Source organism: Strix aluco, chromosome 3 (assembly GCF_031877795.1).
Source record: "Strix aluco isolate bStrAlu1 chromosome 3, bStrAlu1.hap1, whole genome shotgun sequence".
In the NCBI taxonomy this organism is placed as follows: Eukaryota; Metazoa; Chordata; class Aves; order Strigiformes; family Strigidae; genus Strix; species Strix aluco.
In genome coordinates, this window is record NC_133933.1 from 258034 (window position 1) to 285698 (window position 27665).

General features: G+C 46.5%; 1 protein-coding gene across 3 annotated transcripts in view; it reads left to right on the forward strand.

Annotated features, from left to right (window-relative positions):
• Positions 1–248: 248 nt before the first annotated feature.
• SPTBN1 (spectrin beta, non-erythrocytic 1) overlaps positions 249–27665 on the forward strand; it is a 151738-nt gene continuing 124321 nt past the window's right edge. Inside the window, exon 1 of one of the 3 annotated variants that reach the window (XM_074817067.1) lies at positions 249–392. The gene's annotated coding sequence lies outside the window, so the exon portion shown is untranslated. Of the gene's footprint in view, positions 393–19599; positions 19618–19821; positions 19954–27665 lie in introns of those variants that run through there. The other 2 variants (XM_074817068.1, XM_074817066.1) reach the window with 2 other exon arrangements.

The following is a 27665-nucleotide window of genomic DNA, read 5'->3' on the forward strand; positions in this document are numbered from 1 at the left end:
TGGGAGGTGGCAATAACGGGGAAGGAGACCTAATCCGAGAAGTAGGTAAGGGACTGAGCTGTGGCACAGGTGGGTGCAGAGCTGGGATTTAGGACCAGCACTGGTTCTCCAGGAGGGGTAAAATCCAGAGCCAAAGGTCAGCAGAGGGAAGAATCTGGGACTGGGACAGAGAAAGGCAGGAGAGGAATTGGGTTGAGGAGAACCAGGGGAAGGAGCATCTAAAAAACATTGAAATGCTGTCCCCACAGAACTGTGTGGTGCTGCCGTGCCATCAGGAGGGACCTGTGAAGCCCCAGGTGGTGGGTAACTCCTCCCCTGCTCGAGGCTCGGCCTTCTTTCCAGCGCTGCCGCTGCCGGAGGCTCTTCCTGGGACCCCGCTGAGCGTTGTGCCTGTGAGTACTCACAACCGCCATCAATTCGCTGATGTGGGGAGGCACTTGGATATGTGTCGTGCTGGATGCAGTTCGAGGTTTGGATGGTGTCTGATGAAAAAGGCCTCCGATGACTCACTGAGTGAAAGCTGCAAGACTGAGCACTGAGGGGGAAATGGCCTGACCCAGAGGGGACAGGCAGTTTGAGAGCCCAACCGAGGCTGCTCTTGGGGAGCTGGTGTTCATGAAGGACAGCAAGTAGCCAGGCATGAAGGAAACAGAGAGGTTTCATGGAGCCTGAGCCTAGATAAACAGGTAGAGATTGGAGGCTGAAAACTGAGGATTGACTGTGAGAGCTAGGAAGCAGTGGGCTGTCTTAGTTGTGAGCACCAGGGAAAAAAAAACCCAAAACCTAGCAAAGAGATGAGAAATGCAGTGTGAAGAACAGAAAGGCAGGCATCAAGTAATATGTAGACAACGAGGAGAAAACAGAGTATCTACTCATTGCTATTGGGGACTGCTCTTCCTGGAAACAGAAAGAAGGCTGGGGCACAATGGAAAAAATAGTGTGTAACAGTTCATGATACAAAGAAGGCTGAGCTAAAATTGCGCAAGCAGCTCTTCATCTGCGGAGGTGGGAGAGGATGCTGAAAAGTGAAATTAAAGTCAGAGGAGTGGTTTGGTAATTTTTTTTTTCCTGAGGGTTTTTTTGTTTTCAACAAGGGAGGATAAGTAATCACTGCAACAATGTAATAGAGTACATAATGAATAACTAATGAATTCTCTGCTCCTTGGAACCTTCTAGGAAGACAAACCTAACCAAGACGTAATCCAGTTTATCCAGAATTTATTGCTGGGGAAGGAAATTATGATGGGGGACATTGTGGCCTATGTAAAAGGGGCAGTCATGCATTTATTCCTAGTTGTGAAGGCCCTGATCCTTAAGTTCTGGCATTTCTATGTGTGGTGTGCTTGACCACAACTTTAGTGCTGTTCCTTTTAGTCAGGTTTGCATGTGGAGCTGTAGAAAGGAGCCGAAAAGCTGTTACTGACTGGGTGGCAGCGCAGTCAGTTGTATTGGCTCCTGTCTGCTGCACAGGCGTGGCCTGGCAGCGTGAGCATCACAAGAAAAGCCAGCAGAGGGGTCATTTGGGTAGGGCCCAAATCTCTCCTGGAGTTCCAGGGTCGACAGGGACCAGATTATGCTGGATGCTTTTGGCTCTGTGCCTGCCTAGTCCCACTTCCAGCCTTCCTGGTATGAATCGGCTGCTGAGAGGAAGCTGGTCCTGACTTTCAGGTCAATGCTTGTCCCTCGTGGCAATGAAGTTCCCCTGCAGCCCAGACGTAGGCAGAAATGATGTGACAAAGGAACAGGGGGAAGAATAGGAAAGGTTGGTGGAAGGGAAGGAAACCTCATTTTTCTTCCAAACATGAGCGTTATATTGGAGGCTTGAAATAGGTCTGGATGAATAAATGAAATAATTGAAGCCACTGGAAAATGTGTGCTCTGAGCAGTGGTGTCACAGCAGGCATCTGCAAGTGTTTTTCCACACTGTGCAGTGCCTCTACGTGGATCTTTTCGTGCAGGCAAACGTGGGGCTCGTGCGCAGGTTGGGGAGCAGCCGCAGAGCGTGCAGGCAGAGTCTGCCACTGCCAGCTGAGCCCGTGCCATTTACAGTGCTGACTGCTGAGAGATCAGCACCTCTTGAGCTGGTTGCAAGGCCTTCTGCGTCTGGATAGCACCGTTCTGCTGCTGGTTGTCATTGCCATGGTGTAGTTAAAGATGTGGAAAATTAGAACAGAATATAACGTCCTGTCAATGCTGAACTGCCATCTAGGTTGAGCTCCTTATTGCTGCGATCTGGTACCAAGTGGGGCATCCCTGCCCTAGTGCACATTTCTAACCTGCTCTGCCTGAGTCTGTGGTGGGAGGAAGATTTCTGTTGTTTATAAAAACTGCAAATGCATTTGGCAGGAGGATCTCCTCTCTTTTCCTTTCTCCTCTCCTTCCTCCTACTGCATCCAATTCTCTTCCCCCTCCCTCCCACGCATTCTGCTTGGGAGCAAGCTGCTCCTGGGAGGGGATGAGGCCTCCCCATCCCCAGCACCCATCTGGGGCGGGTAGGCACTGGGGCTGCCAGCAGCCCGTGGCCCAGGGTGCAGGCAGCTGGCCAGCTCCCTGCCTGCCTCTGCCCTCCTGCTGTGGCTGGAGGAGCAGGGAAGAGGGAGTGCAGATGGGAGAAGGTGCGTGCCTTCCAGCCTACAGTCCTCTCTGGGGCTGCAGCATAAACCCTGGTGTTTGGTGTTCTGGAAAGAGGTGGGAAGTCCACAGCTCAGGCTGTGTCTTGGGTGGAGCCCCGCTGGCCCTGCAGCGTGGGAAGCAGGCCAGTGGGCTGGGGCCAGATCCCGTGGCCTCTGCTATCTCCTGGCATGGAGGGCTCTGCTCCTCCCAGCTCTTGCAGCCAGCATATGCCGCTCCCTCGCTGCACTCACAGTAAACAGGAATGGTTTTGTGTAAATCCAGTAGAATCTAGTCTCAATCTTAAAAGAGATATCTACTGAACTTCTATGAAAAGATATCCTGATTTCTGCAAAACCTGGGTGGGTGTTCAGCACAGGCCTGCTCCCCACAGCTTGTTCACTGATGTCATCAGGTATTGGAGAGATCCTCAGCTGGTGCAAAACTGCTCCATTGCCCAGAATGAAGCCACGGCAATAAAAATCTGAGGGGTGTCAATACAGTAGGAAAATCTGACCATCCTGATTTACGTTCTGCCACCATCTGGGCTGGATTTGAGGGCAAACTTTCAGATTTAGAACAGTTGAAGAGGTGCATAGAGAAGGAAGGGAACGTTGTGCAGGCTGTGACTGAAGGTCTGTCAAAATAAGCATCTCAAACACAGGTCGGGGTGCGCCCTAGGGCTGGGAGGTAGTCTAAGCAGTCCTCTGGGATCATTTCCACTCCTATTTTTCTTGTGAGTTCAAGGCACTGGAAAGGCAAACTCTTTTCTTTCTCCACAGTGGCAGTTTTCTGAAGAGATATACCATGAAAAGCAGCTGAGAAATGGTAGGCTGTCACCTGAGAGAGTCTCTCTCCCTCTTAGCTATTTTGGATTCCAGATAATTCCATCTGTATGCACACATGAAAAAGATTCTGTCCTAAGAAATTGGATGAGATTACCGAGTCCAGCCAGCATTCTGAATTCATATTTGCAGATCTTGGAGGGTTCTCTCCGTGACACATGCGTTCAAAGCCAACCAAGCACACAAACGTTTTGCAGAACACATAATAAGTGTCTTATAATAATTTCTTCATGCACGGTCTTAAGCGTGACAAAAATCTTACTCCTTTTTAGTATGGGCAAGGTGTTAATATTCTTGGCTGACTGGCAACCTACAAAATACCTTTGACATCTAGCTTGGCTGTGTTTCTTGTTGGATCTGCCAAGCATTCTTTAGATGTCAAGGTCTGGGATTTATATGCTGGGAAGCGCATGATATTTTGAGGGCGTAGAGTTAACCAGTTTTGCACAAAATGTACTAGTTACGTAAAAGTCATATTTTAAAATGAAACTGGTGCCTTATGGAAAATCCTAAGTGCAGAACCAGGAACCAAAGCTCTCTATTTATGCATAGTGCAGATGCAGCCCTAGGACTGGCTTTGCAGGCTTCTCCATCCTCATGTGTTACTGTGCTTCAGTGAGGACCCAAAGGGTTCATCTGAGTGGGAAAGAGCTAATTGGATTTCCATGTCCACTCTCCTAACAAGAGTTTCATCTGTGGCAGAGTCTGGTTTTCCACTTCGTGTGAGCATCTCATTTCTAAAAGCCTAAGTAGCCAGATAACCCCAGGCACTTTGCAGTGTAGATTAGTGGATTTCTCCCTGGACTCCCTTAAGTTGTGTTGATTTCAGTTTGGAGAGCAGAGCGCTTTACTGGAGGTGGACGTCCTCCTCTTCGCTTGGACCACCCGCTCCTCTCGCCCCCGCTGTTCCTCACCTTGAAGTTCCAAATCCCCCAAACTAGATCCTCCTGAAAAGGAGGCAGACTGGAATCTCATGAGACTGAAGAAGAAAGGAAGGCAGGTGAGCTTTTTATATTTGACTTTCAGATCTTCAGCTTTCAGAGGTCTCGGATGCGTTTTAAAGCATTTTTCAACAGCTACAAAAGACAATAAACTTACCTTTTCTTTGGGTAGAACAGCATGACCTGTAAAGAGATCTGATATTCTTATGCAATCACTTGACTCCAGTAGCAGGGTCTTCAGAAAAAATGTCAAATATCTTACAATTCCTGGTAAAAATGTAAGTTCTAGCAACCCAGCTGCTCTGTCAGCTCTGTCAGAAGATGGCTGTGTGATGGAATGCCTGGCATCTTCCTTGGCTAGCGCGTGAGCCAGAGTTCACTGTGGGTACAGCAGCCTCTTCCCGGATCAATGTCCCCACCAGGGAAGAGCTGCTGTTGTTCTTCCTTTTAATTAATCTAACTTTTCCCCTAGTGCCGCAGCTCTTGCCCAAAAATGTGGTGTTTTAACTCTTTAAAATGAGACAACTGGAAAACGGGATGGTAATAATATATTCCAGAGATGGTATTTTGCTGGAAAGCACAACTGTGAGGCCTTGCGGACACCAGTTGCTTCCTGTTCATCTCCCTAAACACCTGGTGGCAAACCTTGGGAGCAGGCTGCCCGTGGGTGAGGAGCGCAGGCGTGGCTGCTGGGGCTGCGGCCACGGCCCGTGGGGGGCGCGATGCCAGCCTCTTCCAGAAAAGCTCTTATTTCCAAAAACATTTCATCTGGGGCAGTGCTGGCTCTCGGAGCCTTCGCAACCCCTTGGGCTGCAGCGAGGAAGGGAACCATCCCCGAAGCTGGCATCTCTTCCCGTGTTTGCTGTGTGGATCGCGAGACTTGCGGAAGCGTGTGTTTAGACAGTGACAGATGACCTCAACCCCCGAATCGGGCTCTGGCTCGTTACAAGAGGAGTTTGTTCAACTCTACTGTGCTAATAAGCTTCTAAATACTGTTTTGAACTGGCTTGCTCTGGCTCTGCTGGCGGGGTCTTGTCTGCGAGGAGCAAATCAAACCCACCCACCAGTTGGTCTGTGCTGGGAACCGCCAGGGCGGCCAGCAGGGACCTGGCCTGCAGTGTGAGCTACGTAGGGCCTGGAATATTTATTAGAAACCTATCTTTTCAAACAATTACTGTCTGCCTACCTTAAAGCAAACTGTCTCTGTTCTTTACAGTCTTCCCAGCTAGATAAAGGTACTACAAGGAAGAAATGGAGCTTTTTCTTTTTTTTTAATTTTTATAATTTTTAAATTAGAAAATTGTTTCTGAGATCTGATGGCAAGTAGCAAACAAATAGCCTTTCTGTAGCTGTTACAGATACTGAAAAAATGTAAATCCTTTAAAAGGCAGAGGTTTGTGGTGGGTCACAGAGTTTCTTAGGTATGGTGATCTTACCCATTGTCATTATGCACACAACTAAAGTATATTTGTCATACCTTTATTTTAGTGAATAGAGTAAGAGACTTCCAAACAACAGCCATGGAATGGAAACTGAGGTTATCGTGGTTGCCACTGGCTCTTCTGAACTGTAGCAGAGATCTGATTGGAGGCTTTGTTGAAGTTTAGAGTGTAAAAATACATTGAATGAATATGCCTTTACTGTGAAAAGCAGATATGAATTCTTACTAGGTACATTCCATAATGGAAAGTCACCATTTTTAGGTGGATGTGGATCCACCCTGAACATGTCTTTGTTTATTTGTAAGGTTGTTTCCTGTTTTTTCTTATCACAAACTTTCAGCTGTGAATTTATAAAATAGAGGCAGTCTATGACATTACAGTCTCTAGACTATGGGATGTGAAGAGGCCTTTTCATCAACGCTTTGAAGGAGCTGGACAACTATCCAGGGGTATATGGAGTCAGAGAAGACTTCGACAGCTTCCTTCTGTAGCTCAGTTGTTAGTCCAATTCCACTGAAGCAGAGGGAATAAGAGCAACAACAAACCTGGATTATTTTACAGTGATTTTTAGTCTGGTTTCACATGGAATTCCACATCAGTGTCCTCCTCTTCCTCAGTATCTTTTGGAGCTGCTGGCCAAAGTCAACAACATTTGACTGAAAAGGAGAATTTTCAACAATAATTAAGTTCTTAACAGTTTCCTAAAAATAGGAGAGCGGAGTTGGATTTGAACATTTGCACTTTTGCCCCTAACAAATCTTTTGATCCTTTCGCCCATTCCTCCTGCATAGGTTCTGTGAGGTTTTTTTGCCAATCATTTAGGAAGAATTAATGACATCAATTCAGCTGTTCTACTTGGAGATGAAAGTCAAGTCTTCATTTGCATTAACCTAGCAACAGGGGCCTCTTGAGTTTGTACGTGTCAAAAGTGAAGTGAATGAAGTGTGTGTACATTTTTTCTTGAAGGTTAGAAGGAAGCACCATGATTGGCTACTATGGTTTCCACCGCATAGGTCACCAAAACTCAACAAGTGATTTCTTCATCTAGCTAGAAGTTCCTGTTGAAGCCACAGGATTGCTTTCAGCAATGTGCATTATTCTGGTGTTTGCTAGAGGGTTCATGACATCTTGGTACATCCCAAAGTGGATGGTTCTGATAGTTAATTACTGACATGGGTGGAAGAATTTGCACTTTATTTGTAGTGTATTTATCTACCATTATCTTCAGCAGGTGGATCTTGTATTTCCCTGATGGATTCAAGTTTGAAGTGTATTCTGTGTTCAGTACATACAAAACTGACTAGGTGATTCCTTGACCTCTGCTTGATAAATTAGAGTGAATTCCTTGATTTGATAAATGGCATGCTTTTTAGATCTGAGATAATTTTATATTTCTTTCTGATGCTTTCACTGTATTAAACTTTTTTCCTCAAAAAACAAATGACAAAAAGCGGGTGTAGACCCAGATTCTTCCCTTGTCATAATGTCAAAGTCAGTTATGCAGATTTCTGAACATGTAAAATTTTACATTACTCGTACTTCTACCTAGTTATAATGAATACACTGATGAAATGGATCTGCACATCTCCACTGTGATCTTTCAATTAGTAGGGAGTTGGGCCCCCAGTGATAAAATATTGAGATCTATCCTAGGATAGAGAGCAGCATGGGTATGATACATAGAAAAGCTTTCTGAAGAAAAAGACAAAGCACATTCCACAATTTTCAGTGTGCTCCTTCTTGGAATAGGAAAAGCTTAGGCATCTCTCTGCTCCTCTGACCCAAAAGCAAAATAAATGTGAAATTAAAAAAAAAAAAAAAGGAGTTTGTGCCAACCAGATTCTTGAAGGGAATGAAGACCAAAGGCAAAGTGATTTTTCAGGTGGGATGCACATACATAAGTGAGATGCCTCTGAAAGAATCCAAACTTTTTGTCAAAATCAGCACTTCATTACAAGCCATTGAAGCTGGTTTAAAGCTTCTTTGAGAGCTGTTCACTGAGAGCATGAGTCATTGACAGCGTATAGAGTCGGGGAGTGATTTATACAGCCAGGGAGGGGGCTGTTACTGGAGCCCCTTAAACAAGATGGAAGGGCAGTGTACATGCTGGGTACAATTAATTGCTAGTGTAATTGCAGCTGAAGTCTTTTCCCCGGCCTGAGCTGGTGGCAAATACACAAGATTTAGTTTTGCTGCTGTGACGTGTCTGTCTCTGTGGCCATTGCAATGAAATTACAGCATTTAAGAATGACAAATTCAACTGCCTACAGTAATGTGGCCCCAGGTGTTCACCCGGCTCCAGGCCGTGCGTAATGTCCTCAGCACATTCCCGGTGTGTGCGGCTCTCTGTCAGCCAGCACGGGAAGTGACATCCCATTTTTAAGTGAAAAACATACTGAAATGCTTCTCCCAAAGACCTCGTGACGCGTGCAGCACTGATTCTGATGGAAGGGGCCAGCAGTGCCTTGGGGTGACCTGTGGAGCAGCGAAGGGGGCTGCAGCTTTGTAAGCCTCGGGCTCTTGCTCTTGGCTGGTGAAATGGCCCTTCCCTCGCACCGCTGCAGCACTGTCCTGGGCACCCTCTGAGCAGCCTTGGGTGCTCCCTGCTACGTGGGAATGCTCTGCGGAGTGCGATTTACCCGTATGGATTCATCTGAACAAATAAAGTTAGAAGAGTTTGTCATTTCTAAAAGGATTTACCTGTATCTGGAACTTGTTTCCATCTTAGCCTCTTGAGAAACAACCGTTCCAAGTAGGGCACTGTCCAGCGTGCCTTCCCGTGCCAAGCAGTTCAAGGTCCTCAGTCAATACATATCAGCTACAGTAGAAGTGGAAAAACATGTAAGAAAAATGGGTGAGATGAGACCAGAACTTAAAGGGTGAACAGAGCAGGATAGTCCTGAGTGCTGAAGGAGGAGTAAATGAATTATTGCCATCGCTACCATTGCCAGACCCTCCCGACAGCTTGGCCTAGCGATGGTGAGAACTGTGAGCCATAGAAGATGGCAGAAGAGAGGCCCTGTTTGTTAAATAATGAATCTGTATTACCTCAGCTTGGGCTGTTCCTTACTGTGGGACTGATTTTTATTTGAGAGCCGAGGCCCAGATTGCAAAGCAAACATTCGTTTCTGTTACGTTTCTGGATTCCAGAGAGCATGTCAGAGAATAAAGTAGATTTGTGAGGCTGTTCTAGTGCAAGGTAGAGACCAAACAAGGCAAAGTGGGTCTGGGAGGGAGCTGCCTACCCCCGGGTGCTTCCTAAAATAACAGTGTTTTGCCCTGGATAGGGCAAAGTCTTCCAAGAATTGTGTCTTCTGATGACACAACAGGAGAACCTGGGAGGCAGTGGCAACAACACAGCATTATCACTGCCTTATGTCTCAAGGCAAAACAACAACCTGAGGAGTTTTTCCTTCCCCCCCCCCCCCTTTTTTTTCCCCTTCTCCTTTCCCCCCCTTTCTTTTTTTGCCCCCCTCCTCCCCTCCCTCCCCCTCCAGAGGTCCAGGAGGACTTGCATCCTAAAAGGACTAACAACCAGAATTAGATGAGACAGCACAGATTCTGTTTTAGTTCAGCTGAAAACACACCCTGGTCCTCCAGGACACACGTCTAAGTGCTGTGGGTTGGATTGGTTCATTAGCTGAAGGGCCGTGATAATAGAGCATGTCTGGGCTTGTGAGGCATCAGGAAATAAGAGATGTAAAAAAAATATTTCTTCCTGTATGCTTTTATTAATATGGCTTAGTGTGGCTCTTGGGGTGTATCTGCTGATCCAAGAAACTTGCCCGTTCCCTGGCCTCCCTGCTGGGACCTCTTACATGCGTATTGGTTACTGCCAGTGATCAGAGTGTGTTCGGAGCATCTGGCTGGTGGGAAGTGTTCTATGGCCATAAAAAGTGCTGGCTTGAAGCAGCACCTCTCTCCTGGCTCTGCTAGATTAGAATCTGATGGGTGAAAAGCTGTGAAATATATTTCCCATCCCCAAACCTATTAGTTGCTTAGACCTGTGCTTTTCAGTGAAAGGGCTTTACAAACAAAACACAGATACCAAATAGTTCTCTGTTGTATATTTTTATAGTTGACTTGCACTGTTTTCATGAGAGTAAAAAAAAAAAAAAAAAAAAAGTCTTCTACTCAAGCAGAAGCAGAATAGACAAGCGTGCATGAAGTTACCACTATTACCATCGGGGGTGGGGGGTAATTTTTTTTTTCCTTTAGGCTCCTGTGAAATCTCTCATTCTAAGATAACAGCTGGAGATCACAAAAAACCCCTACTGCGTTTTCATGCTGTATTTCTTTGTTGCTACATTTTGTTGCATTTAAACTTTATTTTCCTTTTATATTATCCATTATGAAAACATACTGTTGTGTATATAGATTTGTACTCCAAGTGAAAAGTGCCCACTGAGTTCTTCCCCCTTAATTGGAAAGATGTAGATCACTTGATTTTCACCAGGGCCCTCATCCAAAGCTCAACAAAGGAAACTTCAACAGGCATTAGCACGGGCCTGTGTGTCACAGACACTAGAATGACTTTATGTGTGCATAGTGGAAAAACAGAATTTTCCATTCTGTTATTTTCCTTTTTAAAAGGACATGCAGTATGTACTGGGTTATTTTTTAAATTATTTATACAACTGTATCCTGACAAGCTACAACTTCCTCCAGTGTCAACATAGCCACTGTTTGTTCCTGTGGTGTTTAGCTGTGTTTATAAGGTTGGGGAAGAACCATAATATGGTGTGGTGTATGCTTTGCAAAAAATCCCCCCATTTATTTTCTTTAAAAACTTTTGGTCAGATTCTGATCTGAGTTACACCACTGAATCGGTGGAGCTGCCTCATATCCAGCAGTGGGCCTGAGCTGAAAGTAGTTGCCAGCAGTCTGTGTGCTGGGGGCAGGGCTGGGCAGACAGTCCTGTACAGGGCTCTGCTAAGAAGGCTCTATGTACTCCGTGTGTGTGTCTACACGTGTGATTAAAAATGCCTCCCTCCAGCTCAGACTATTTTTCAGACATTCTTCTCACGTGAATTGCATCAGTTAGTTATTTGTACCACAAAACTTGTTTGATGTAACCCGTGGCTTTGGTTTGGTTCGGCGTGGTAGCTAACCCCTGGATCTAGGCGACCCTGCATCCTCAGCATCTCCTGTGGTTGATCCAAACATTGGGAATTTAGGCCATTGTCACAGGAATATGTGTTTTGAGTAACCATATACATTTTCCAGTGAGTTCCAGGCACTTGAGGGGAAAGGTGCAATCACAAATCTTTACCACTCTATACATTTCATCTTGAAATTCTGGCATCAGACTATTTTGTCATATATTAAAGGCCTTTTTTCTATTTTGGGCTTCCATTTGCTAAAGAGGATCGAACCACTGTAACGCATTGATTGGTAAAGTGCTTTGTGGTATCTTGAGTGTGAATGCAGGGAAAAAATTTCTGGTCTGTTGCTTAAAAAAAAGTTCATCTTTTGGCTGGGAAAATCACTGCTGTCACCTGGTTTTGTGCTGACATTTTCCATGGGTAGCAGAAAGGCTCTAAAAGCGCTTGGGGATTGAGAAAAACAGTATTTTAGGCAGTCTTTGGTTTTATAGGGCCTTTCCTTCCTATCAGCTATCCCACTTCTCAAACTTAATCTTAACAGCCATTTTGTTTTTTTCCTAAAATAAAAGCTTTTTATAAGAAACTGGATTGCCTGCAAATTCAGAAACCTCTGGATTTTTTTCATGAAATGCAAAGCTGTTTTGCTGTAAAGATCCCCTGTGGGTTTGGAACTGTTGCTTACGTGGGACCAGAGCACAACATGGGGTTTTCCAGAGAAGTAAGAGTAGGTCTGCTGAGTGCATCCTTGTGCAGCTACTGCTCGTAGCAACAAAAAATGGCACATAACTTGTGACGTGCAGACGGTCCAGTCTGTCTTGAGAGGCTACTGGGGGGTTTTCCATCAGCCGGTGTTACTGCAGCCTGAGATAATTGGTTTGGTGATGTAAAATTTACATTAACGTTTTTCCACTAATGTCAACAGTTCATAAAAATAACCTGGATACAAGGTGATAACCTTTAAGATAATGTGAATACTGAGTTAACTGGAAATAAAGCTGCGTTCCAGGAGACAGGATTCCTGGAGAGGAAGTATGCAAGGAGCATCACCCGCTGTGTAAGTTCTTCTGATTTTGTTTTTGTTTGTAGAGGATGAATGTGTTAAACAATAGCCTTCCAACTTGTTCTAGGCTTTGGCAGTTTTGGTAATATCGTACACCCTGAAAGACAGGAATCAAGCATTGTGACCTCTGGCTAATTATAGTAAAGATGAAGGTTGAGAGTAAGAGCAAGGAAACTACCCCACAATTAAGATGTAATTCTGCAATTCAACATTCCCCTCAGCCATCCACTAATTCTACTTTGTGATGAAATTTCTAAGGGACCTTGGATCCTATAGGTGTGGACGAACTCTTTATATCAGAGTATTAGCAGACTTTTAAAACTTCTTCCTACCTTAGCTAGGGTGCTAATAAGGCAGCCATCTTCCCCCAGACTACAGGCAGGGTTTGATATGTTTACATTCCTGCAAAAGTGACTGTTCAAGGAAAATGGTTAAGTAAATGTTGCTAAGTACAGCCTTGGAGGAAGATGACTTCCCTTTATATCCCTTCTGCGAAGGCCTAAATAGTACTTCTGACTTTGTTTTCCTCATGTAAAAAAGGTGTTTGGACCTTGAATTCAAGCGCATAGGAGTAAGCTATAAAAAGCTTTTTAAAAATATGCAATAGGGGGGAAGTGAAGTTTTGCAGAAAACTGCTGCTCTAGAATAAGGAGCAGGAATGTATGAAATATCAGATATGCTACTTAGGATTTTATGCAAGTCACTATTTATAGGATGATCACTGAAGCTAGCTTCAGACTTCATTTATAAATAGATGAGCATACACTTCCCTTCTACGCCAGAATTTTCCACATTGCAGTTTCATGCTTCCCAGTGTTCTGATGAACATTGCTGGTGCTTTGTGGGCATGAGCTGGGCATTGGGAGGGGGTTGATAAAATTGTGTTCAACGACAGATTCACCTTCCTGGTTATCACATGCTGCGTGTACAGTATATGCAATCCCACTTCAGAGCAGTAAGGGAATGTGGGTTCTCTTTGCCGGCACACAGACAAAATGCTGATGACGCTTTGGAAAAAGAGACTTTGGGCTTCTAAGACACTCAAGAACTTTTGACTGCAGCCTGAAAGTCAGATTCTATGAAAGCATGTCTGACTGTGATTTTGAAGTAGTCCCCCAGTCCATGCCTTAAGCCCTTAAAATCTGCTATGCTTGGCTGTTTTTGACTTTTTCTTTGTCAGATCCTTTCTAAGACAGAATATAGAAATTCTTTGCCATTGGAGCATGCCCACCAGACAGACTGATAGAGTTACACTGAAAGTCATCATTCTTGGGTTTCATCGCTCAGAGGTCATAATTAAGAAGGCAAATGTTATAGGCCAGGACATTCCTTGAGTAAACAGTCTTTCATGGAAGCAGGCGAGAGATCTCTGCTAAATGGGGGAAAGGGAATCTTCCTAAAGCTTCCCACAGAATTAAAAGTTAGCGGCTTGCATTTGCAAACCTGCACCTGAGGAACAGCCCTGGTGTGGTGTGTGTGCAGGACCTGACATGGAAGCAATCTGCGTAGGAGGTGGCAGCTTCAAGCTGATGCTTTGAACATTAGAGCAGCCTGTTTATTCTGGTAAATAGTTCTCGTTAATGAGCCGCTATGAGAATCCTTTAATGCAGCTCTGTGGCACTAACGTGACAGTGCTGAGAGAGGCGGCTGCAGTGCCACTCGTGTCAGACATGTCCTGTACAGACAAACATGCTCTCCCCACCTGGAACTGGGCAAGGAACCACTGCCTCAACTGAATTAAAACTGAACGTTACCGGAGCGAGGTGGAGAGCGCTGAAAGCACTGAGAAGTGCTTTACCTTTTCTAACTTGTTTATGCGGCTGGGCTTTTGGAGTATGTGCTGATGTCTTAACCTGACCTTTACCCAGGTACAGTTTCTATAGGAAAAGTAAGCATATTGTCAGAAAAGGGAATGAAATCTGGGAGAGGAGCTAAGAGTTTAACTTCCCCCCCCCCCCTTTTGTATTTCACTAGGCAAAGATGACTCAATTAGATTCACTGAAGTTTGCTTTTTTCTCTCTCCTGTATCTGCCCTAGAGATCTGTATTTCCTGCCACATTAGTAAAAGAGGCCACTTTGATGTTGATTGTTGTTTGTTACTTGTGTTCTGGGTTTTTTTGACTTAAAAATTCTGATTTTGGGTGATAAAAATAGAGACCTTGTTATCCTACCAAGTAGTTAATGGTCTAGCTGTTCCGGTATAACCCATCCAAATGCACATTACAAGTTTCTGTTTTGTCAGATTACACAGACTGGCTAATGTGTGTTTGTCTAATGCACCTAGAGGAAATAGAGGAGTAAAATTATGGTCAAACACCAGAAAAGAGACTAGATAATAACATTTGGCAACAAGGGGGAGAGCTTTTGTTTGGTTTTTTTTTTTTGAAGGGAATCGTGTAGATTTTCCTAGGGCGGATAAATGCTGAGGCGTTTGGGCAGCTTCCCTCCCTGTTTCTCTTTTGGTACCCATGAGGAACCCTCGCTGCATTAACACCGATAATGCACGGGACTGATCCCCAGACCGCTGCAGCACAGAGGATGTTTTGAAGGGTGTTCCTTACTCAGTGTCAGGGTTTTTCGGGGAACGTTTAGTCTGCAGTGAAACGCACATCTATCTCCAACTCGTTCATGCAACCCTGCAACAGCCAGAAGTTTGCTGGCTGGGCGCTGGCGGCAGCGCAGCCTCGGGACACGTGTGTTACCCTGCTTTCCCGGGTGATTTTGTGCAGCTGCCCTTGGGGCTCCGCTGCTGCAGCTGAGCTATTTCTTGGTCTCTGAGCTAGCCAGGGTAAACCTACTTGGTGTCTGTGTGCACAGCTTCAGGCTTACCTTCGACTGCAGTGGTAGAGATTCTCTGTGATAGGGTTTCTTCCATATGGAGCCTGCAGGACATGCAAGTAGGTCCCAAGACACTTATTTTGTTTTTTAATGTACTGCCTTGAACACAATGGAAATGTCTGCGAGGGATGTTGTGGTGCGCTGGCCCAGTGCCTCCACCAGTTCTCGCTCATGCTTCCTGCCCCTCCGCAGCGCTGCAGGCCCAGCACCAGGACTGCTGCCAGGACTCCTCCTGGACGCCCGAGATTGCCACAGTGTTGGCACGCAGAGCAGGAAAGCCATCTTTTCTTCATACTGTCAGCATTTCCACTGCTGACTCTGGCGGCGTGGGAAGGAGACAGCAACTGGCTAAGGCCAAGGCAAAGACTTCTGTAAGTGCCCTGTGATTTAGTCCTTTTCCAGGGTTTGGTGTTTTGGGCCTATGGAGAAGCAGGTCCTAAGTTCATGGGAGCTGATGTTAGAGAAGATGACTGAGAACAAACACTGTGGGGATGGGACAGGCACAAAGTAGTAGAGGTGTGTGGGGAGCATTTAGGTTAATAGAGAGAAATGGGACTTTCTCAGCAAGAAAGTATTCCTAGATCTCTGATACACTACCTGTGAGTAGAACTGCTAAGAGTCTCCGTGTTCTTGCCGTCTGCTTCTTACTAGCCCAGACCCTGCCTCTGTCACACACGACTCTTGCCTGTGGTCAGGTTGCTGCCACGTGCTGTGCACGGAGATACCCTGCACACGTGTTTATTTCCTGATGCAGAACTCTGGGCCTGGCCACGTCGTGGGCTGCCTGCAGGGAGACAGGGAACCAGGTAGTGAGGATCTAACGCGTTTCTGTTTGCAATGACTGTTGGGAAACAGAAATACACTTGTAAATAGGTCACAGGGAATACATTGCTACAAGGTGTTAAGGGTGTAGCACAGCGCTGGGTGTTCCAAAGATGAGAAGAAACAGAGTTATGTGAAGAAGAAATGTTTGTGATAGAGAAGCCGTCGTGCTTCTAGACGAGTGGTGCACATAGTGAGGAAGGTCAGAATTTTTCCTTTAGGCAGATTATTGCCCATCTTTGTTTTTCCTCTCAAGATCTTGGCCAAGTCTGCTGTGAGACAAAGCACTAGGCTAGATTTGTGCCTTTGAGCCTCACCGTGTGTTTAAAACTAGGCGTTAGGGGTGGAGGAGAGGTGTGTCTGGTGGGAGGAACGTGTCTGCCATCTTGGTCATACTGTGAACCTCTGGAACTTTTGGGTAGCATAATGCTTTTTCAGTTTAGTGGTACAGCTAGGAAGTTTTTTACTGCAGTAGGAATTTCTTTGTGTGTGTTCCTTTTCCATCTTTTTTGAAATTGCCACCATCCTTAAATAGAATTTTTCTAGTTTTAATATTGCCTTAACAATTGTGCCTCTAATCTAGATCGACTGCTTCTGTTTCTGTTTGGAAATACCCTCTTGCAATTTCAGTTCACACAAAGATGACTGAAATGCCCTAGACCCTGAAAAGAGTAAAACTCTACAGTAAATTCTTTCACTTTGGTTTGAACAGTGCATCGGGTTATTTAAACTATAAATTATTTTTAAATGATCTCTCAGAGGTTTTGGAATGTGTTTACCTTTATACACCTACGTAGTGTTTTCCTCTTGGTGAAGCTGTTAATATGCATATGGGTATATTTCTGTGGGGTGAGGACCCGACAGTATTATTGACCACAGTGGCTTAGTAGATTTTCCAAAGAAAAAAGATGAAATATTTCTTCAGCTGTTAGAAATCCGTGGCTGCATGGACAAAGTGTAAGAGAGAAGAAAACCTTGGGCTTCCAGGCCAAAGCTAACTACAAAACAATGGGCAGAAGGGGAGTGACTTTGCCCAGCATTGCTTTGCTGACCCTTTCCACGTCATTTAACAGCAGTTTCTAATTCTGCTCCTTTCAGTTTGATTCAAGGAGTGGGAATGTGGCTGTCAGTGGGAACAACCTGTTTGTGTAACTGGGTTTACTTGCTGCTATTAGGAAGTGCTGGTGTTTTAACTTGTAAGTATTCCCAGCTTCACTGTCACAAAGTTGTAGGTTTTGGTTTTCTAACTCTGCATGTGGAATGTCTGTGCTGAGAATACTAACAAATATTCACAGTAATTTTAAAAAATGAAAACAGCGTCCTCTGTCAAACCCAGGGAGGCTGGTTTTAACCATCAGTGGCAAAAGATTTGTACCTGCCCCATTCTTTCCAAAATGTGGGCTCTTTGAAAAGAAGAAAATGTCTGTCAGTAACTGGGATAACTGGTCGGAGCCCACAATGCCCCTGCTATTCTGGTTCTTGCTTCTTCAGGCATTCATTCCTACCCAGTTATTTCCATGATAATCAATGGCCCACCCATCTTTGAGCTACTACGTGGGTTAAGACAGACAAAATCTTAAAATACGAGTGCTCTTGCTCACTCCCCTATATTACAATCTTTTTTTCTGCCCATTTGCTTGAGAGGTACTAATTAAGTTGAGTGAAGGATGATTGTTTTTCCCTGATGTTTCTTAACATCCCAGCATTTGAATAATTTCAAAAAAAATTTTATATATATGTACACACACACACATCAAGTTCTCTGAATTCCTATTCCTGATGACTATAAAGTAAAAGCAACATTTATGCTGGATCAAAAATTCATGAAGTTTTATCCTTCAGAGCCTGAAATGTGAGAGAGTGCATATACTTAGGCACTTGGTAGTTTTTATTGTTCACAACCAAATTATCCGGATTTTTCTAAGAGCAAAACTCTAGCTGGGCTAACAGAAATTGTTTTGTAAAATATTTTAACATGTAGTGCACATAATGAAGAAACTTTGTAGAACTTCTCGTGTTATTTGGGCCAGACTTAGTGAGAACCTGTTGATCAGGAGCAGTCTCTTAATTCTGCAGATGTTCCAGCTACTTTCAGTACCACTGTTTGGAGGAGTTCAGGAAAGCTGAAGAAATGGGTTTAACTTATTTTTCTTTTCTCTGTGCATATAACTTTTAAAAGTGGTTGAAGTGATTGACTCGTCCTTTGTCACAGTCATGGTTAAGAAAGGGTGTCCTTGGAATTATTACTGTTCAATTAAAAAGAAAAGGCTTTTGTTATCAATTTACTACTATCATTTACATTGCATAGAAGCAAGTACCTTCTAGTATCTGTCTGGAAACCCTAATGGTGGGCTCTTATTGTACAAGATGCTGTACAAATAAAGCAAGCAAAGGTGGCCCATATTAGATACTTTAGCATTGAAGGGTGCAGCCAGGCAAGGTGGTGGAGCTGATCTCCCCGTTCGCTGCAGAAAGCCAGCTGAGCTCGCCCAGCCAGCAGAGAGCTGTTGTCTTGTTGTTGCTCAATTAGGTTTTCCCAAGGCAGGGAGGGATCAGGGGACCACCAGAACCAGTGCAAGAGAGGAGCAGGAAAGGAGCCAAGTCCAGTTAAGGACGGTGTCCAGGCCAGAGACCTGGCTGACGAGCAGGGTGGTGATACAGGCTGCTGTGATCAGGACAGGAGGTAGCAGACAAGTTCCTGTCCTGTTCAGCTGGGGTTTCACAGCTCTCCTCTGTAGGTCCTGAGCTGGTGGCTTGCATCCTGCAGCTGTCAGAAGGGCAGCATGGGGTCATAACGTGGGTTAGGTAAGCCTGAAAATAGGTAGATCCCAGAGACTGTTGCTGAATGTGCATGTTACATGTTTCCATTTGTGGGGTGAGTTCACCCAACCCGAAGTACAGAGGCAGGGACGGGTTAAGTTCCCATTCGGGCTCCCACTGGAAATTGGGAGCATGAGGAGGACGCCCCGAAGGAGCGGTGAGGAGGCGACTCGGCGGGGGCAGCCTTGGAGAGCAAAATATCAAGAAGAGCCAGGCTGATAATTCTGACAGGATGGAAACGAAGCAGTATTCCAGAGATGACGCCAGGAAGTGGATATTAGAAATTTTGGCAAAGCAGCCGCGTGTGAAGGGGCAGGAGCCAGATAAGAGGAAGTTTAAGACAGGCGCGGAGGAGAGCAGCTCCAGACAGCAGTTCCAGAGTGAGTTAGGAGGGAGCGTGGGGATGAAGAGCAGGAGAGAAGAGGATGGTAGCTAACGAGGCAAATGAAACCAGCAGTGCTTTGCTGTTTTTTAAAAAAGATGGATGGCACTAGTCCATAGGTGTATTGCAAGCGAGAGCATAGGGATAGACAAGAGGGAAGGAGCACGAGGACAGAGGTGCAAGCAGAGGGGCCAGGATTAGCGAAGGAAACCTGAGGCAGGAGCGTCTGCCTCGGGCCTCGGCTGCTGCAGAGGAGCGTGGGGCGGGGAGGAGAGGCAGGGCGGCCGTGGGTCTGCGGTTTCCTCTGCAAAGAGAGAGGCAAAATCCTGCCTGGAGAGGGAGGGCGAGGGCAAGGGCGGCAGAAGGGCAGCCGGGGTTGAGTTTCAGGGGATTGGGTGCTACCGACAAAGGGGAGCTGTTTCCGTGGTAAGGTGGCAGGAACGAGCGGGAGAGGATGACTCTGCAGAGGAGGAAGTCGGAGCCGGGTGGGATTTCCACCAGGAATGAGAGAGCAGCGGGAGGGTAGCGCGGGAGGAAATGGATGCTGGGGGGGAGCCAGCATTGTCTTTGCCATCGGAGAGGGTGTCGGCGGAGGAGGAGCGTGAGCTCCGGAGGGACCCAATAACCGAATAAATGTAGGCGAGGCAGGGCGCGCTGGGAGCGGCGGGGAGCGGGGCCCTGCGGCGAGGCCGCCGCACCGAGGGGGAAGATCTGGGGGTGGCGGCAGGGCCCGGCCCCGCCAGCAGCGCCAGGTGAGGCCGAGGCCGAGGCCCGCCGCGGCCCCCGGGGCTCCGCCGCACTCCCCGCACACCTGCCGGGCCGGGCCCGCGCCGCAGGGCGGTGGCGGCCGCCTCCTCCTCCTCCTCCTCCTCCTCCTCCTCCGCCGCCGGGAACGCTCTGGGGGGCGGGGGGCCGCGCTTGGTCGCCGCCCCGCCGCGCTGTCCCCGCCCCTCGCCCCTCGCTGCTGCCGCCGCGGCCGGGCGGGCGGAGCGCAGCGCAGCGCCGCGGGGGCTGCGGGCGCCGCCGGTCACTCCCCAGCGCCGCTGCAGCCGCCGAGCAGGGAGAGCCGCCGCCCGGGCAGCACGGAGGTAGGGCGGCCGTGCCGGCGGCCGGGGGCGGCTCCCCCGCTCCCCGGGCTGGGGCGGGGGTGCGTACGGCGGGGCCGCGGACCGCGGGCGGCTCCCGCAGCCCCCCCGCAGCCTCCGTCCCTCTCCCTCCCTCTCCCGGTTCGCCGGGCCCCGGCGCAGCGCGGCCCGGGTGCGGCCTTCCCCCCCCTCGGCCCCCCCCGGCCGGGCTGTCAGGGCGCGGAGCCGCCCCGCCCCGCCCTGCGGCGGCCCCGGCCCGGCCCGGCCTCGCCTGTCCCCGGGGGCCGCGGCCGCCGCCCCTGCCCGCCCCCCCCCCCCGCCGCGGTGCGGTGCCGAGAGCCGTGGGCGCGCTAGCACTCCGATTCCAGTTCTTTCTTTTCAAATCTATGCCTCTTTTTATTTTCGTATTTCTGCGCGGCGGCGCGGCGTCCTGCTGTCGTGACCGGGGTCTTGGCGGGCGCTGTCAGGTCGTTGCCGCTGCGGTGCTTTGTGCGGGGGGAGCGCTGGGCTGGGGCTAACGCGGGCGCGGAGCGGCGGCTCCTTTCGCCATCACGAGATGCGCGGCTGGGCTCGCGTTCGGCCCCTGCCTTCAGAGCTGCTGCGGCTCCTTAAGCCAATGCGCAGCTGAAAGGCACAATGAATGCACTTGATTTCGTTATCTCTTTCTGATGGCTCTTAGGCCTGATTTAACAAAAAAAAATATGGCAGACTTCTGCTAGATGCTGTAAGACTGCAGCAGCTCTGGAAGATCCTTGTTTGTGGCACTAGGGTCTGATGTTTTATTTAGGTAGCCACCTTTTACGGCTGATTCTTGTGCTCTAGGAGCAATAACACAAAACTAGAGCGAGCAATTAAATTTGTAATTTTGGTACCTTAATAGTGAGTAAAATCGCATTCTTGTTTAGAGAAGGTGAGTAGTGATCTGTATTACTAGATTGTACTTGCTGAACGTTGTCCATAGGCATCAATGCTGAACGTTCAAATTGAGAAGCAGGATTACTGTAAGAGGGAATAAACATAAACTGATAAGATCCGGAGCACTCAGTACAGCATTCGACCTTATTGACAGGATAGAAATATTATGAAACCTGTTTACTGAACTGTCTCGCCGGTTCAGAAAAAATGCTGTTACTCGCTGAGCCCTGTGAATGGGTTGTGCTGAAAGACATCTGGGGGAACAATGCTGCCCAGTCTGAGGGTTATAGAGGCAGGCCGAGTAGAGTAATTGATTCAGGGAGATACCAGCCGTGTGAAAATGTCAAGGGAGACTGTGACTCCTCAGGCCATTGCAGGAAATCTCTGCTGGAGGAAGGACTTGCATATGCTCAGAAGCCTCTGGAGAGAGAGAGGGGAGATGAAAACGGTACGGGATGAAGAGCCAGGAAGGGTGGGTGATGGCAGCTAGATGAGATTTCTAAAGAACTGTTATTCTCCATTGGCATTCTTTTTTCTCGCCGTTTCTTGGTAAAACAGCAATGGCTGTTGCGCTGCCTCCATGACTTAGCAGTGGTGGCAGGGCTGTGGGGATGGACTAGCGGGCTCGCCGATGTGTGTCTCAGTGCTAGACAGGCAATAAATAAAATAGGTAGGCAGTAATTTGTTACTTCATGCAGTAGTATAAACTTGGAATTCAAAAAGAGGTCAGGTTATAGAACAGCAGCCCGTTTGGCGTTTCTCTGTAATGCAGGCGAAGTGCAGTAAATGGTATTCACGGAAGCAGGATGCAGCATTTTGGGATGAAATAGGAGCTTGCAGCAGTTATGTGGCAAAAAGCTTTACAGATGCTGTTTCATCTCTATGGTGGCGTGAATCCTGCTGCTTTTGGAATTGCTGTGCGTTGCTGAACTCTGCCTGCACACAGAAGTGGAACAGAGAGGGGGCAAAACGCTCATGCTACATGTATGGAGAGCGGAACGCGGCTGCGTGTCTCTCAGCTCCTTTTAAGCAGGAGTACCAAACCGTTTTATGAAAGATGTTTTGTTTTTCCTTCAACGTATGTCAAATTTAATCAATTAAAACCCCTTTATTGGGTGGGCCTATAATGCTAATTTATATTACGTCACCTGACTAAGGATTTATTTTTAATGTGGGTCAGTTACAGGATTTAATATTTGTAGTTGGATTACCTGTAAAATACACATTGTATTTCATTAGTGAGGAGCGTATGGACATATTTTGTGGAACACGGACGGATAAGAAGGTCTGCTTCTGCAGATGTTTAAGGATCAGACTGCAAAAGTTATTTAGGCAGTTAATCTCTATAGGCACCTAAATTCCTTAGTCATCTGATCGGGGCGCAAGTTAAAGACCAGTACAATAGTTTATCATTGCCCGTTACCGGTGAGTCAGCTCCTAAATCCAGCCCAGGCTGGTATCTCTGACCACAGGCCTCCTGCTCGCCGTGTCACGGTTCTAGGAAAGCCTTTGCAAACCGCAGAGCTCGGGCTGCGGGAGCTGGGGGGCCTTACCTCGGGGCGAGGAGCCGCCAGCCACCCCTCGGGTCTTCCTGACCCTCGGCCGAAGGAGGGGGTGTGAAGGCTGTCTGCTGCGATGCGCCATGCGCACCGTGCGGCCGAAGCTTCCCATGAGATCAGGCCCCTGCTCCGTGCTGTGAGCTGCCTCGAGCCACGTATGGCTGTGCTGACACACGGGCTGGGCCGTGGGCTCGCTCCCGCTCCCAGCTGAGCTGGCTGGGGAGTGTGCCACTAGGTTGGACCCTTCCCTCTGCCTGAGCTTGTGGCAACTTGCCCAAGTTCAACCAGCGGGAATGTGGCCTGGAGATGTTAGATGTGAAAATCTAGTTGTCTTCTCCTGCTTTCTAGTGTATTTACACCTTAGAAATCATCTTGTAGTTGATTATTAGCACCAAATAACCCCGGCCTGGTGGACCAAGTGTTGGAGCTGAAATGTGCGTGCTGTCAAATGGCACCGAGGTGTAACCACTGTTCTGCAAAGAGACTGCATTGAACACTGCTTTCCCCAGTGTTATTTCTTTTCTTCCACATATGGTTTTCATTTGTCAGATTTTTATTATTACTCTTAAAATGATCTGTTGTGAATTTGTTTTTCTAATGAACATGAGTACAATGTTGCAGCAGTTACAGCTGGACCTTTCCAGGCTTTGCTTTCCTTTAATGAAAAAAGGGTTACAGAGATATTACATGTAAGGAATTTTTCTTATGCCTAGTAGGTCTCAACTTATTTAACAATTTTAACAGTCATATAGATCAGTTCTATATCTTTAAGCAGGCAGCTTTTTTTCTATTGTGTCCAGCTTTATTTCTTTTTCATTTATTGTTAATCCCAGACACATTTTTTACAGCCCATTCATCATTAAAAAGCCCAGTTTTGCATGGAAAAAACTTTCATATGTATTGCTAGTTGATGGTTGAATTCATTACAGATTTTATAGTTGTTTGAGAAGGATGGCTAGGGAGGGCGGGGTTGCATCTGAAAGTGTTATTTCTACTTGCAGGAAAATGTATGTGATCAGGAAAAGATACACTGTGATCTGTGTGCTCAGGGACTGTATACAGCTTCCTATGGCCAAGGACAGATTAAGGTTGAGGACTATCTTGAGCTGTGGGTTTTTCAGCACTACTGGCTTTTTCCTCAGCTGCTTCTCTGTAAGGTTTTTTCCTTGTTGAACAGTGAAATTTTCAGGATGTTTTTACTTTTTCATGACTCTTTACTTTTCTCCTGCTATTCTCTTTATATATTGCACAGACTTAATTTTTTTCAAGCTGCACGTTCTCTGGCACACCAGGAATCTCTTCGGCGTGTCACCGCTCCCACCAGCGAAACCTGTTATGCTGTTGTGCAGTCATGTTGAGTTCACAATCTTTTGAATGCGCTGAGCATTAGAACTTCTTTAAAAAGAAATGGTGTGTTGGTTCGATTTATTCAGCAACCCCTCACATCGAGAGGGCAGCAAGAACTGAACAAAAGAGCCACTCAGCGTGAAAATGTTGTGCCAACAGATGCTTACACACACCTGTTGGTACCACGAATAGACTAGCTGGTCATAGCAGGCAGGCCCTTGGAACAGGAGAGGTGTGCCATTAGTACTCTGTTCATAGCTCTAGAAATAGACTGCTGGGAAACTGGTCACAGGTAAGTGTTCCAAATTAAGTAGCTCTTCTGTGTAGTGGGGTTCTGAACATAGGCTGTTCTCTTTTTGGAAGAAGTAGCCAGATCCCAAAGTTACACCTGCTGAGCAGTTTGCCTGTGATCTGTGAAACACATTCAGGAATGATGTTCTTGGATTTAGTCTCCTGTTTTTGTTCACGTATCCACAGCTGTACACAAGAGGAAACCATTTCTCCTTCTCTGTTAAAGTCATCCTGCTTGCAGTTAGTGTGGTTGTAAGAAGATGAAACTTCTGCAAGTAACTGGAGAAACTGTGGACTTGACATTGAAAAAGACTTGCAAAGAAGAAGGAGCAAAGGGGTTGGATTTTTTGGTGTTTTTTTTAAGAAAGGAATAGGGGTTGGCTGACAGCTCAGTTCTGTTGGAGTGACCACTGGGTTTGGTTTCGTTAATCACAACTCCACACAGTTGTGAGAACATGGAGCGATGCCTAAGACGGGCTTCAGTCAGGGGTTGGCAGTTGCTAGTTCTCCGTGTAAATGGGTCTGTGGGAGGGTGTATGCAGTATGTGTGTTCTGTGAAGATCCGTAGTTGTATGCATCGTTAAAGAGATGTAGTTGAGCTGATGGAAGATGTATTCAGAGATGAAGACATGCAGACCTAAAGCAAAGAAACCCAGCTTTTATATACTGCTTCACTGCCCATATGATTGAATGGCACACAGGTTAATGTATTTGAAGTAGCCAGCTTAATGAATGAAGTGTTTATGCTTCGTCTGTTTAGTGCCACTCTAGAAAGTGGTTAAATGGTCGTTGTGATCCTTTCTGGCCTTGGCCCATAGGGACTACAGACCTTTAGTTCTGTCTTTTTTTTTAAGTTTGCCTTGAGGTTTCTTAAAACACAGCATCCCATCAAGATAATGACTGTGATAAAATCTCGCGATTCAGGGCGTCAGTTGGGGGCCTGTAGTGGTCAGGAGAGATCACCCCCACACCACATTTTGTGGAGTTTAATTTTCTGTTTTTCCACTTTGTCGGAGGCGGCAGGGAGCTGGCTGGGGCGAGGCAGGGAGCTGGGAGGGAGGTGCTCTGAGGTGACATGGAGGCTCCTCTCGGAAGCCTGGCCCTGACGTTTGAAGGTTATACTGGTTGTCGAATTTGATACCCGGCAGAAATTTCTCCCAAGCCAGACCAAGAGGCATCTTTGGGAGGGCTTTAATCTTCACTGTGGGATTCAGATCCCAGTAGTGTTACAGTCCCAAGTACACGATCAGGGTCTTCTACAAGGCATTTGTGGGGACTTTACCATCAAGCCGTAATCCAGATCTGCATTTTTTCTTTTTGTAAGTGAACTGCCATTTGATCCTGAATTAATCCTATCATTCTATTGATTGATTTATTATAGAATGACGTGGAGTATCTGCTTTTGATTCTAACTTTTACATGATAAAAGGGAGTCTTGTGTTTGTAAGGGCAAGAAAGCTGTCAATACGTACTGTTTCTAACTGCACGGTGAGTGCTGGCTGACGGGGCAGGTCTAGAGCCCAACCATGGGGTTGATTTGTGGTTACTGCAGTCAGTAACAGAGTAGAAAATAGGGTTTTGTGCAGTATGACCAAATGCTTATTTTTTCCCACTCATGAAATCAATTTTGATTAGTGCCCAGACACCACAAATACTCCAGCTAATTATAGCAAGTAGCTCCTCTGTTTTTTTTGGCTTAGAAGGGAAAAGGTGCTGCCTGCTGTATCTAAATTAACTTAATGTAGATAAATTTATTTTAACACCCACAGGTTTTAGTTTGGGCATCTGAGTTTGGAAGTGTCAGCTTTTGTCTGTAGCTAAACTCATTACAAGATTTTCTTCCCAGGGGCTTTCACTGACTTTTCTTTTAGTAAACAAATATTTAATTAAAGTGTTTAAGGATGATCTGTAGCCAGTCTCTGTAGATGGAGAGCTTTGCACTGGTGGGTAGCTGGTGGCTCCAGTGCGCTAGTGGCATATACATTTATAGCAACACTGGAATGCAGCATGAAGCTAATCGTTCTAGTCTGTGCTTGGAGAAAGCGGGTTTTACCTCTCATTAGCAAATGACTGGCCTTGGTGCTTTTGGAAGGGTACTTTGGGCCTAAATCTGCCCGATGGAAGCCGGTGGGCATTCGGAGACAGGAGGATCATCCAGTAGAGCACCTAGTTAGACCCTGCATCGTGCGGCGGTCTAGTGAGGAAGTCAGGAAGGCGGTGATCCGCTTTCCCACTGTGGCACTTAGACCGTATGACACAGGAGAGCGAGGGCATTGAGCAGCATAACTGGTTTTGGGTGCCTGAACTTTCAGAAAGTGTGGGATCTACATCTCTTGAAATTTGAATGGTCCTTTAGTCAGGCTGACTCGGAGATGATGAGTTGGGAAAAACTTGGGTTTTCAACTACCGTGTTGCAGTTCACCTTAAGTTAACAGGTATTCCTTGACATGTAGGGCCCGTGTGGGGTAAAGATAGCCTAGGTAGCTTAACATTTGCTTTGTTTCATAACTGAAAATATGATGACCTTTTCTGCGCAGCACACCATGAATAATTCTCTGCAGTTTCATGATAGCAATGAAACCATTCAGCTTTGACTAACTCTTTATTTTTAACCTTTTTTCAGAGTAATGTATTCTTACTGTAATTCTAAATGCTTTAGGAGGCCAGATCCTAAGCCTGAAAAAAATCTGGTTGACTTCGGTGGAGCTACACTGATTTGCACTAGTTGAAGATCTCTCTTGCAGTCTTTAAGTTTTGGTAAAACAGACTCTGGAGCCTGTTGTATTTTAGTCTCTTTGTGTTTTTGGCATTAGAGAAGCTTTTCCTGATTGTTTTTCTCATTTGAAGGCTGATTGTACTGAGTGACCTCTTGCTACTAAAGGGTGGGTCACTTTATGTGGGAAAGTCTTAGTCAATGTGTCTGGGAGATAAGTGGGACTGCATGCCAACAAGCCTTGTGCATTAAATACTGGAATGTGCTGGGGATCTGCCAGGAGATTGGAAACAGGACTATGCGACAAGCGCGAATGCAGTCACACTCTCCCTAAAATAGTACTCTGGATAACAGGAGATCTGGAAAGTTATCACTTACCTCATTTTAGCACAAATTCTTTCCTAAAAATGGATGATTGCCTGAGGGTTCAGGGGCAACTTTTTGGTATTATATTCTGTTTACATCTTAAGAAGGTTTAGGTTCCTCTCAGGTCTTTAGCTGAAGGCAGGGTAGGACTGCAGGTAAGAACAAAACGGCTGTATTAAAAGCATACAAGTGAAGCACAAACCCTGCAGCCCCAGCGAAGGGAAAGCTCTTTGTGTAATCTCCACTGTTATCGGAATGAGAAACGAGATGGGTTTTCATCTCCGTGTAGGCTAGTAGTAGTGCCTTCAGCGTCATCTTGAACCGTCTGGAAGCATCACGGCAGAGATAAATTAGTCCAGCGGCCTCAGACATGCCTGGACTGGTTGTTGGTGACGGGATTTTGGCACAAGACCCAGGATGCAAGCAGTCAGTACTTGGATATTAAAATGAGCAGCGGTTTACCACTGCAGACCGTATATGGTTTTGTTTAAGGGTAAAAATAAGCAAATTTGATTTTCGGCCCT